Below are 10,767 nucleotides of genomic sequence, written 5' to 3'. Positions count from 1 at the left end.
TTAGAATCGAGTGATCATTTATACTTTTAGTAGTCAAATGACTTAATAAAATAGTACCATAGTCGTGACACCATTTGTATACTTTACCCTAAGAATATTAGGGTTTTTTTTAATATTTTTTTTAGAATTTTTTTATTCATTATTGTTTGAAAGACTTTAATGGCTTTTAATTATAATATTTTTAGAGTAAATTTAACTTAATTTAAATTTTCTATATATTTTTAAGAATCTATAACGAAAGAGTCCAGATCTAAATGTGTTTGTCTTATGTAATGTACGATTAAAAATATATAGTTATATGTAAAAGTTTAAAAATATTATTAATATTTTGATTTTTACATATATCCTCCACCCAACCCTCAAAATATGTATCATCCTTCTGACTTTGACCTATTTGAATTTTTTAAAGATAATTTCGACTCGAATCAATCCGATAAAAATAAAAATTTAATTAAAAAAATATTTTTTAAAAAAATAGTTATTATTCTTGGATTGGTCGGATCAGAATTTTCACCCCTCCCGAACCCGACCCAACATCACCCTTTAAAAAATCTGATGGACCCAACCCAAACTCAAGTTGTGAGCATTTTGATATCGGTTAAGTAAGGTTTTAGGTTTAAATTCTTGTGTATGCAGAAAATCATATTGAAAGACTCACTAACCAATGTCATATATACGATCCGGGTCAGTACAGATTAACTCTTTAGAATCAGAGGAAAATAAATAAAGAGTAGGTACTAAAGAATGTAGCGTATATTTTTTTAAAAAATTAATGGAAGTATCTGGCTTCTACTAAAAGTAAAATTTAAAGGTCATAAAGGTTAATGTAAAGCGTTAAAAGACTAGAAAATTAAACAATAGTGGCATAGCTCAACTCCCGAATATAGTGTAATAACCAAATTTTTTTGTCAATAATTATGAAGACCCAATTAGGACGGTAAATTAGACGAGACAAATAGTTTTATTCGAGATCGACTCAATCAATGCTCAATAAATACTCGATTCGAATAGACTCGTCTCGAGTTTGAGCTCAACTCGAGTTCTTAACGAGTTGAAATGAACTACTTGATACTCGACTTAAAAAGTTCGTGAGCAACTCGAAAAAACAAAATATTAAAAATTTATTTTTAAAAAATAAAATTGTTAATAATATTAACATTTATGTTTGTAAATAATATAGTAAAAGGTTTTCATGTACATAAGATTCAAGTTCGAGTTCGAGTTTGAACTTCAACCGAATTAAGTTAAAGAATTTTCTTATTTCGAGCTTTGGCGAGCTTTTTTAGCTTCAATTCATGATTTCAAGTTCGAGTTGAACTTGAAATTTCATGCTCACATTTTCGAACTGATTAAGCTCCATTTTAAAGTTTTTGAGTCGAGTCTAGCTTAACAATACTGGAGCTCAACTTGACTCGTTTACACCTATAAACTCAATTAGAAGGTGTCTTGGGCTTGTTGGCCAAAATTAAATCAAATTGAATAAGAGTTAGGCATTATGTGATGTAAGAATTAGGCCTATTAGTGTCTTGGGCTTATTGGGTCAAAAAAGAGTATGTGGAAACTATCCCATTACTAGATAGTTGCTTGAAGATGCATCAAGAAGTGCGTAAGGTGACTACAAATCATGTTTATTGTTATAAAACCAACAACACACACGAGTTCACGTTGCGCAAATGGAAGAACCTCCTATGGGTTTGGGTTAGGGTGAATGTTGATGGTGCGGCTAGGGAGAGAGATGGTATCGCAGCGTGCGGGGAATTATTCGAAATGACGGGATCTTCCAATTAAGCATCTGATTGATGGAATTCAGATTGCAAACGAAGGTGGTGAGAATTGGAAGCATATGTGTTGAGGGATCTTCCAATTCGTTCAAAGGAAGTCAACAAGTAGTCGCCCGGAAGACATTTCGATCGAATCCCAGCGGTCGATGTCGTATCGTTTGGACTACCTATCGGTTAACATGCTAAACTCGAGTTCAAATGCAGAGCATGAGAAGGCTTTTAAGCAAGCCAAGGCTGACAGTATGAACATGATTCCATGTCACTCGAAACCGGGAGTGATCGATGATATGCGTATGTGTTCGATATTATATTGAAACAAGTTATGTTGCATAATCATAGTATTTCAATGAAAACGAGCTAGAAATGTACTAATGTTTATCTACTTTCGGCTAATTTAGACAGGCGATTCACTGGTCTATCTCTTTGTTCTTTCCTTTGCAAGGCTGCAATGGTTTGCCGCACAGGCAGAGATTATAAGCATAAGTTGAGGCAGGGAAGATGTTATAAGGTCTCCCTTGTGGAATCTCCCCACATAGTCTGTTTGCCCTGAAATTTGCATGCCTCATGGACTTAACCCAATAAGCTGCTCGGGATTCCCCCGGTGAGCCGGTTGACGGAAACGTCGAGCCATTGAAGTTTCACCAGTTGTCCTAAACTCGTAGGAATGGTGCCTCTTATCTGGTTCCTCGAAACATCCAGCCTTTCGAGTTCAACAGATTCGAGATCGAGCCGGGACTGGGCCTGCAATCTTGTTGCTTCCTATGTTCAACACCTTCAAACTCAAGCCTTCGGTGAACTCCGGTATCGTGCCCGAAATGAGATTGTTGGACACGTCGATGACCTCCAAGAAGCCGCTTGTTCTGCTGTTCAAAACGCTTGAAAGCGACCCCAACACCTGATTCGAATGGAGATCGACGGTGGAAATCCCGTCTGGCAATATGAGTTCCGAAAGATCAAAATTCAGTTGATTATTTGAAAGCTTCAGCTTCTGCAGACTTGTCATGTTTGTGAAGTAAGTGGCAATGCTCCCTGTAAAAAAGTTATCAGACAGGTCAATGGAGCTCAATGAATCTGGTCTGAACTTTGGGAAAGCTCCTCTCAATTTACAACCAGCTAGGTTAACATCTGAAAGTTGTCTGTCTATGATCCAATTAGGGACTGTCCCTAAACTGAGGTTGTTAAAGGACAAATCTATGGACAAAAGTGAAGGGATACCCTTACTAGAAATAGCTGGTAAAGGATTTGAGAGTCCATTTCTAGACAAATTTAGGGACCAAAGTTTCTGTAACCCTGCAATAGACCCTGGGATAGGACCTATGAACTTATTGTGACTCAATGACAGACTATTGAGAGATTTAAGGTTTCCAACCTGGTCTGGGATACTGCCTGTGAGCTGGTTGTGGCTCAATGACAGGTCAGACAAAGTGACCAGATTGAACATTGGAACAGGCAGGTGTCCTGAAAGTTGATTATTTGAGAGGTCAATGAAAGTAATGTTATGAAACTGTCCTAAAAATTCAGGGACAGAACCAGATAACAAGTTGAAGCTGAGATCAAAAGACTGCAAATGAACAAGGGTTTTGAAACTAGAAGGGATTGGACCTGTTAATGAGTTCCTCCCTAAGTTTAACAGCACAAGGTTTCTCAAATTCCCTAAACTTGGAGGGACTGCCCCAGTCAAATGGTTACCAGCCAATGAAAGTGTTTGCAGGGAGGGTAAATGCCCTAAACCTGAAGGGATGTTCCCTTGGAGACCATTGTCTTCCAAGACCAATTGCTTGAGACGAGTTAGATTGGACAAACTCTCAGGGATTGGACCTGTGATAAGCTTCATCCCACTGATGACCAACTTCCAAGAAAAGAGATTCCCCAGGAAGAAGACAGAGTGCCCTTCATGTAAAGGGTACCGTCCCTTACTGGTCTTTGCAGTGCCAATCTATTGACTCTACCAGGCGGATTACACTCGACACCTTCCCAATCACCTCCACAGCAATCCCTCCCAATCCATGAAGAAAAACTGTCCGTACTGTCCTTCAAGATTTTGGCTTTGAATCCAAGAAGGGCAGCCCTATCAGCCTCAGAGCAACTTGCGGGTGCTTTCGAGATTGCCAATGGAAACACTTGAAGCAAAGAACAAATGAAAAAACATTTAAAACCCATTTTAGAATCTGCATTTCGGAAATGGGTGTTGATCGGATCAGAGAGAATGTTTGGAAAATTTATAGAATTTCCCCAGTGATGTTGGATCTGACACTGAGGAGGAAAAAGAAAAAGAAAACTTTGAAGGGGGGAAAAGGGGAAATTATAAGATTGAATATCATGAAAAAATGGAAGTGAAGATAAAGAAATGGAAGACAAGGTTTTGTGTTTCTTTCCTTCACGTAGACAAGAAGGTATAATGATGAAAAATCAAACCAAGGGTTGTAATTTAGACCATATAAATAGTAGTTATTCGAGATCTATTTGATCAAAGATTTATAAATACTCAACCTGAATGAATTCGACTCGAGTTCTTAACGAGTATAAATAACTACTTAATACTCGATTTGAAAAATTCGCGAGTAACTCAAAAAATATAATACATTAAGATTTTATTTTTTTTAAAAATAAATTATTAGTACTAATAACATTTATGTTGATTTTTTTTATAAAAATATAATATAAAGCCTTCATAATTTAAAGTTTGAATTTAAGTTTCGATCTAATTAAGTTTAAGGTTTTATTTTTCCTTTTTGAGCTTTTCAAGCTTTTACGAGTTACAATTCATGATTTCGAGTTCGAGCCGAGTTTAAAAATTTTAGACGCACGAATTTTCGAGCCGAGCCAAATTCTATTTCAAAATTTTCAAATTAAATCGAATTCAATAATACTCAAACTCCGGGTACTAACATTCAAAGCAATAAAAGATTCAAAAGAAAACTGAAATGTCAATTATAACTTTGATTTCAACATCGGCCAGTTTCTGAAACAATGTCCCCCCTTATTGTACCAATACAAATATTAAAATAAAATAACACGTGATCAGAGGATACGCTAGACTAGTGACTAATGATGTAATTCATCTAATTAAGAAAAAAAAACGTTTACACCGCTGAAGTAAGTTAGTTCGTGCACGTTTGTAAATTTTTTGAATAGTGAGATAAGAATTTTTCATAATCATTAATGACACATATATACCCTATAGATGCACTTGTTTGAATTTAAAATCTCTAGAAAGAACAACATTTTTCTACCACTCGCTTAGGGATGGCAAAAAAATTCGAACCCGATAGGGAAAACCGAAAATCGAATTAAACGGAGACGGGAGAAAATCGTTTATGCTAAAAGGGGACGGAGACAGGGAAAAACTATTTATGCTAAACGGTGACGGGATGGTAATCCCCGTCCCGATTACCCGATTACCCGGCCCGATAAATATTAAAAATAATTATATATATATACATACATACATACATATATATATATTATATAATATTAATAGAATGACCATTCAGCTCAGTTGATAGAGCAAAAAGTTCTTAACCTTGAGGTCGTAGGATCGAGTCTCATGGAGGGCATTTCATAATTTGGAGGTATCTTACGAAATCTCCTTTCAACCTAATGTTGGGGCCAGCCTACTATCTTATATCCCCTTACCCCATTACATATAGGAACAAGAGACATCCATTTTATATATAATATTTATATATTTAATTTAAATATATATATACCCGGCCCGATACCCGTTTTCCCGTGATTTTTCCCGATTACCTGATGGGGATCCCCATTTAAATCCCCGCGATTTTTTAAGCAGAAACGGATATGAATTTTTTAAACGGGGACGGAGACGGAGACCAATACCCGGCCCGTTGTCATAACTACACTCGCTTGGTGAATTCTGCTTTTATAATTTTAATAAACAAACGGTCATTGTAGATTAAAAAATAATGAATAATCATTTTAAATTAATTTTTTCATTAATTATATGAAGTAGATTTGGTTAAATATAGTATTAATTCAAAATATGACGGGTTATTTTTTAAATGGCCTGTCATGTTCACTGGTTCATTGTAATTTAATTTATTTAATCTAATTTATTGATTAAATGTAACGTTTAAGTTAAACTATAATGAATTAAGTGGACATATTATATTATTTGAAATTATCGTGTTATATTTTAAATTACTTAAATTGATCTAATGAAATTAACATATTTATTTTAGTTATTAAAAATAATTATTTTACTTTAAAAAGGATAAAATACATAAACGGTCCACTGACAATAGGATATTGCTTTATTAAGTCCCGATAATTAAAAGTTATAAAATGATCCTTCCATTATAGGGAGTTGCTTTTTTGAGTCCATTGACTATTCATTATGTTCCAAACTCATCATTTTCTGTTAAAATTAGCGACAATCTAGGCTATATGTTAACTTGTTGGCTGAGATATGATAAAATATGTTATCATAATCTGAAACGACTATCATATCTCACTCAGTATGTTAACATCTAACTTAGATGACCGTTAATTTTTTAACGAAAATGATGAGTTTAGAACATAATAAATAGTCGAGTGGTCTTTTTGTAACTTTTAATAGTTAAGGGACTCAACAACAACTTTCTATGTTGAGAGACCATTTTAACTTTAATAGTCGAGAGACTCACAACAGTATCCTATAGTCAGAGATCATTTATGAATTTTACCCTTAAAAATATTTAAATCCCAATACTCATTTTAAAATTTAAAAATTACTATATATTTTATGGTAAAATACAATTCGTTGGTGTACTATGTATTATTTAATGTGGGTTTTGTTATATAGTTATTGACAAAGTAGACGTAGTTATTTTTATTGCATGCGGTGTGTCCAAAATTATCGGACCGTTGGATGGACCACGAGGATCGTGACTGTAGTTTGAACGTTTGGAGCTATGTTGATTCAAATTATTTTACCATTTTTGTTTAAATCAAATTATCTTCATTTATAGGCACATAATAAGAGTAACCTTCTCGTGTAAGGCTTTTTGTCTTCCATTTTGGGATCATAATTACCCAATTTTTTTTGGAAATATTTATTTAAAAAATAAAAATGTGTTAGGGGTTGTTTGTTTGTTGAATAGAACCATTCAGCGTTGAATGCTGAACCATTCAACATTCAGCGTATTTGATTTTCACCTCTGAATGAAGACTGCTGAATGAAACATCAAAACTGCTGAATGAAATAGCAACACACTGCTGAATGATTCAACATTAAAGTACATTCTGAATCATTAAGCACCTGATATTTTACCATAATATCTATTTTTCACTTATTGTCTTATTAAACAATCATATCTTATAATATATAAATCATTATGAAGGTAAAAATGAAAATATTCATAATTCAGATTGTACCAGAACCATTATCAAATTGCATGTCAAATTCAGAGCCAATTCATACAGAGCCTTTGAATCATTCAGACCACTGAATCATTTAGCGCATAATCATTTTATTTTATCAAACATCCCCTTAGTTTATGAATTATTTTAAATTCATTTTTTATTAACTCATGCATTTTAATTTTACTTTTATTAGATAAAAAGAAAATTTAATGAAAATTTATAAAAGTAGCTATATTATTGTAATTATATTTAAATATGCAAATAATATATTATATTATTTTTAGTTAAGATCAATTATTTTTCATCTCAAACTCAAATTTAATTCGACCTGATATTATCTTTTTAAAAAAAATCAATCTAATTTGAATTTTAAAAATAATAAAAAACCCTCAATCTCATAAGGTTGAATCAGAATCGATCGAATTATAGTCTCATGTTTATTCCTAAAGGTAAAGTTGATATATATATAAAGTTGATTTTACACAGATTTAGGATCGTTAAATGAGTGAAAATAAATGGTTGAGATCGATTCATTGTTTTTTTTCTTCAATGAATATCTTCTCATTTCATACTGTTAATCTTAGCAATTTATTTTCACTTATCCAACTATTTTAAATCTGTGTAAAATTAAAAGAGTTATACATTGTGTAAGAGAATACTATCACGCAATATATAATTTTTTATAAATTTAATTTATTACATAAATATTTTCTTTCACCTATAACGCAAATGTGATATAATCTAATATAATTATACTTTAAAAACAATATCTAATAAAATTTTAGATTCGTTTTCAGTATCTATCATTTATTTTCACATTTATAAGGTAATCCTATTTCGATATAGAAACAAATAAGACTCAATTATATACTTAAATTATATCATTTACAATATTCAAAATCTTAAATCAAAGATTATTATATTTAAAATTATAATTTTACAAAAATATTAATCTAACTTGTAACACCCTAGATTAGATCGACACACAATCGATCGATGTAGGATACCACATGGAACCACCAGAATGACTAACCAACACCATATTATTTTCTTGTACTATAAAACGACCATTTCCACAAATAAAACATCCATGAAATAATATAATTTAAAACTTTATACTGAGGAGCTCCTAAAATAAATATTTTAACAATCAAAATATTATAGATCGACTCTTAATAAAATTTATGACTCAATTGATACAACAAGGTTTATAAAATATACATGCCCTTTAAAAACTACTGAGACATACTCTGAATCTGCACTAAGTCTGGACCTTAATCTATCTATTGCTCATTGTTGAAAACATTTTGATATTTCGATATAACAAATTAAGTTAAATGAATTTTAAGATTTTCCAAAATGATTTTCTAAGTATATTCGATATAATTATTCGAATATCAAAACATTACTCAAAATATTTCAAAAATCATTTTTAATCCTTACTTAAGTGTAAAATTAAGTTTTAATCTTAAAACAATTTCAAAATAATCTTTCAAAGTATTTCAAACCATTTCAAAGCCAAAAATTCCAGATTGCTCATAGGGAACCGATTCCCCCCCAAGGGGTACCGATTCCCCCCTGAATGGTTTGGCTCCGAGATTTCCAGAATGCTCGGAGGGAACCGATTCCCCCTGTTCAACGGTCGAAATATTTGAATTTTACACTTAGGGAACCGATTCCCTATGAGGGGGAACCGATTCCCCCCACGCTCCAAGTTGTTTTATTAATTGTTTTCACAGTAAAACGGCTATATTATCTTCATTAATTATCCCCAACGTTCAGAAGTGATTCAAGGTGTATTTAAACAAGTTCTGAAGCCCTTGATCAACAAGAAATCATAGAGAAACAAGAGAGAAAGCATCAAACACCAAGTTTGTGCAAATCAAGCCAATTTTCCTTTCAATATTCATTTTTTTCAAGAACACCATTTGTGCTCATTTGTATTATCTTTGAGTGTTCTTTCTTGTTCTAGAATTGCAAACATCTTACCTTGTGAGGTTTTCCTTGTAAGTTTGCAAATTTGTAATCTTCTCTTTGGGAAAAGAGTGTTCTCAAGAATTGGGGTATATTCTTGAGGGTATTTAAAGGTTATCTCTTTGGCCTTAAAAGAAAGAACAAGTTAGTGAATTTGTTGGAAAATCCTTAGTGTGGATAGCTAAGGTAGTGGACGTAGACTTTGATTGAGAAAGTCGAACCACTCTAAATCGCTGTGCAATTTTTTTTAATTTTCTGCAAAAGCTTCCACCGAATTTTTAATTGCCAATTCACCCCCCTCTTGGCTAATTCCGTCGATCGATTAATTCAACAATTGGTATTAGAGCCTAACTCATTTGAAGGTTTAATCGCCTCTTGAGTCGATTCGGGAAGAGTTATATCGATTATCAAAGTCATCAATGGCCTCCGCTTCAAACTTCGACTCCGGCCTCGATTCGATGCCCGTCAACAAGCCTCCTTTCTTCAATGGAGCTAACTATGCCTATTGAAAGAATATAATGATGTACTTCATTCAAGCAAGTGACATGGGAGCATGGAATGCTGTAGAAGAAGGATACATCAAACCTCTCACTCATCTAAGGTTGTGGAGTGAAGGAGAGACAATAATGTTCCAGCTCAACTCCAAAGCCATCCATATCATTTTTTGTGCTCTTGGACTAGATGAATACGGAAGAGTTTCATCGTGTACAACCGCCAAAGAAATATGGGACAAACTTCAAGTCACTCATGAAGGTATCGATGAGGTAAAGAAATCTAAAATTAGTATTCTAACGCATAGCTATGAAAATTTTAGGATGAAACCAAATGAAGATATCAAAGCTATGACGGATAGATTTTCAACGATTTTCAATGGTCTCAAATCATATGGAGAGATCATTTCAAATGAAAAGCTTATGAGGAAGTTAGTCTACTCCCTCCCAAAATCGTGGCAATCAAAGAAGACGGCAATCATCGAGTCTAAGGACTTAACGTCCTTAACTCTTGAAGAGCTAATTGGGTCATTCCTCACTCATGAAATGATGCTCGAAGATGAGGTGGACCTCGACAAAATTGACGAGACACCAAAGGAGAAGGAGAAGAAGAAAAATTGGAGTTGCTCTCAAATCCACAAAAGATGAGAGTGATTCGAATAACGATGACGATGACGAGGAAATGGCATTGTTTGCCAAACGGTTCAGAAAAATGATGAGACCTTATCGAGGAAGAAAATTCAAACGAAATGAAGGCCTAAAAAATGAACCGAAAGAGAAGGACCCAATCATTTGCTACGAATGCAAAAAGCCAGGCCATGTTAAATATGATTGCCCACAATTGAAGAAAAAGGGTCAATCAAAGAATAAGCACAAGGCTCATGTGGCTACATGGAGCGATGAAGAAAGTTCCGATGAAGAGGAACAAGAAGTAGCTAACTTGTGCTTGATGGCATTTGGGGAAGATTCTAAGGTAACCTCTAACTCATCCAATTTTGATGATTTATCCTATGATGAGTTATTAGAGGAATAATGGGTTGGCTTCGGATTATGAGAAATTATTTTTAAATATAAAAATGATGTTTCAAAATTGAAAAATGAAAACAAACTCATATCCAAAACCAACAACGATCTTGAAAGTAAAATCAAAGACTTGC

The 10,767-nt window shown here is 33.4% G+C and overlaps 1 pseudogene; it reads right to left on the bottom strand.

Annotated features, from left to right (window-relative positions):
* Nucleotides 1-2,100: 2,100 nt before the first annotated feature.
* LOC120137219 lies at nucleotides 2,101-4,189 on the bottom strand (annotated as a pseudogene).
* Nucleotides 4,190-10,767: the final 6,578 nt, after the last annotated feature.

This window comes from Hibiscus syriacus, unplaced genomic scaffold (genome assembly GCF_006381635.1).
Source record: "Hibiscus syriacus cultivar Baekdansim isolate YM2019G1 unplaced genomic scaffold, ASM638163v2 tig00110654_pilon, whole genome shotgun sequence".
NCBI lineage: Eukaryota > Viridiplantae > Streptophyta > Magnoliopsida > Malvales > Malvaceae > Hibiscus > Hibiscus syriacus.
This window is presented reverse-complemented; position numbering and strand designations above follow the sequence as displayed.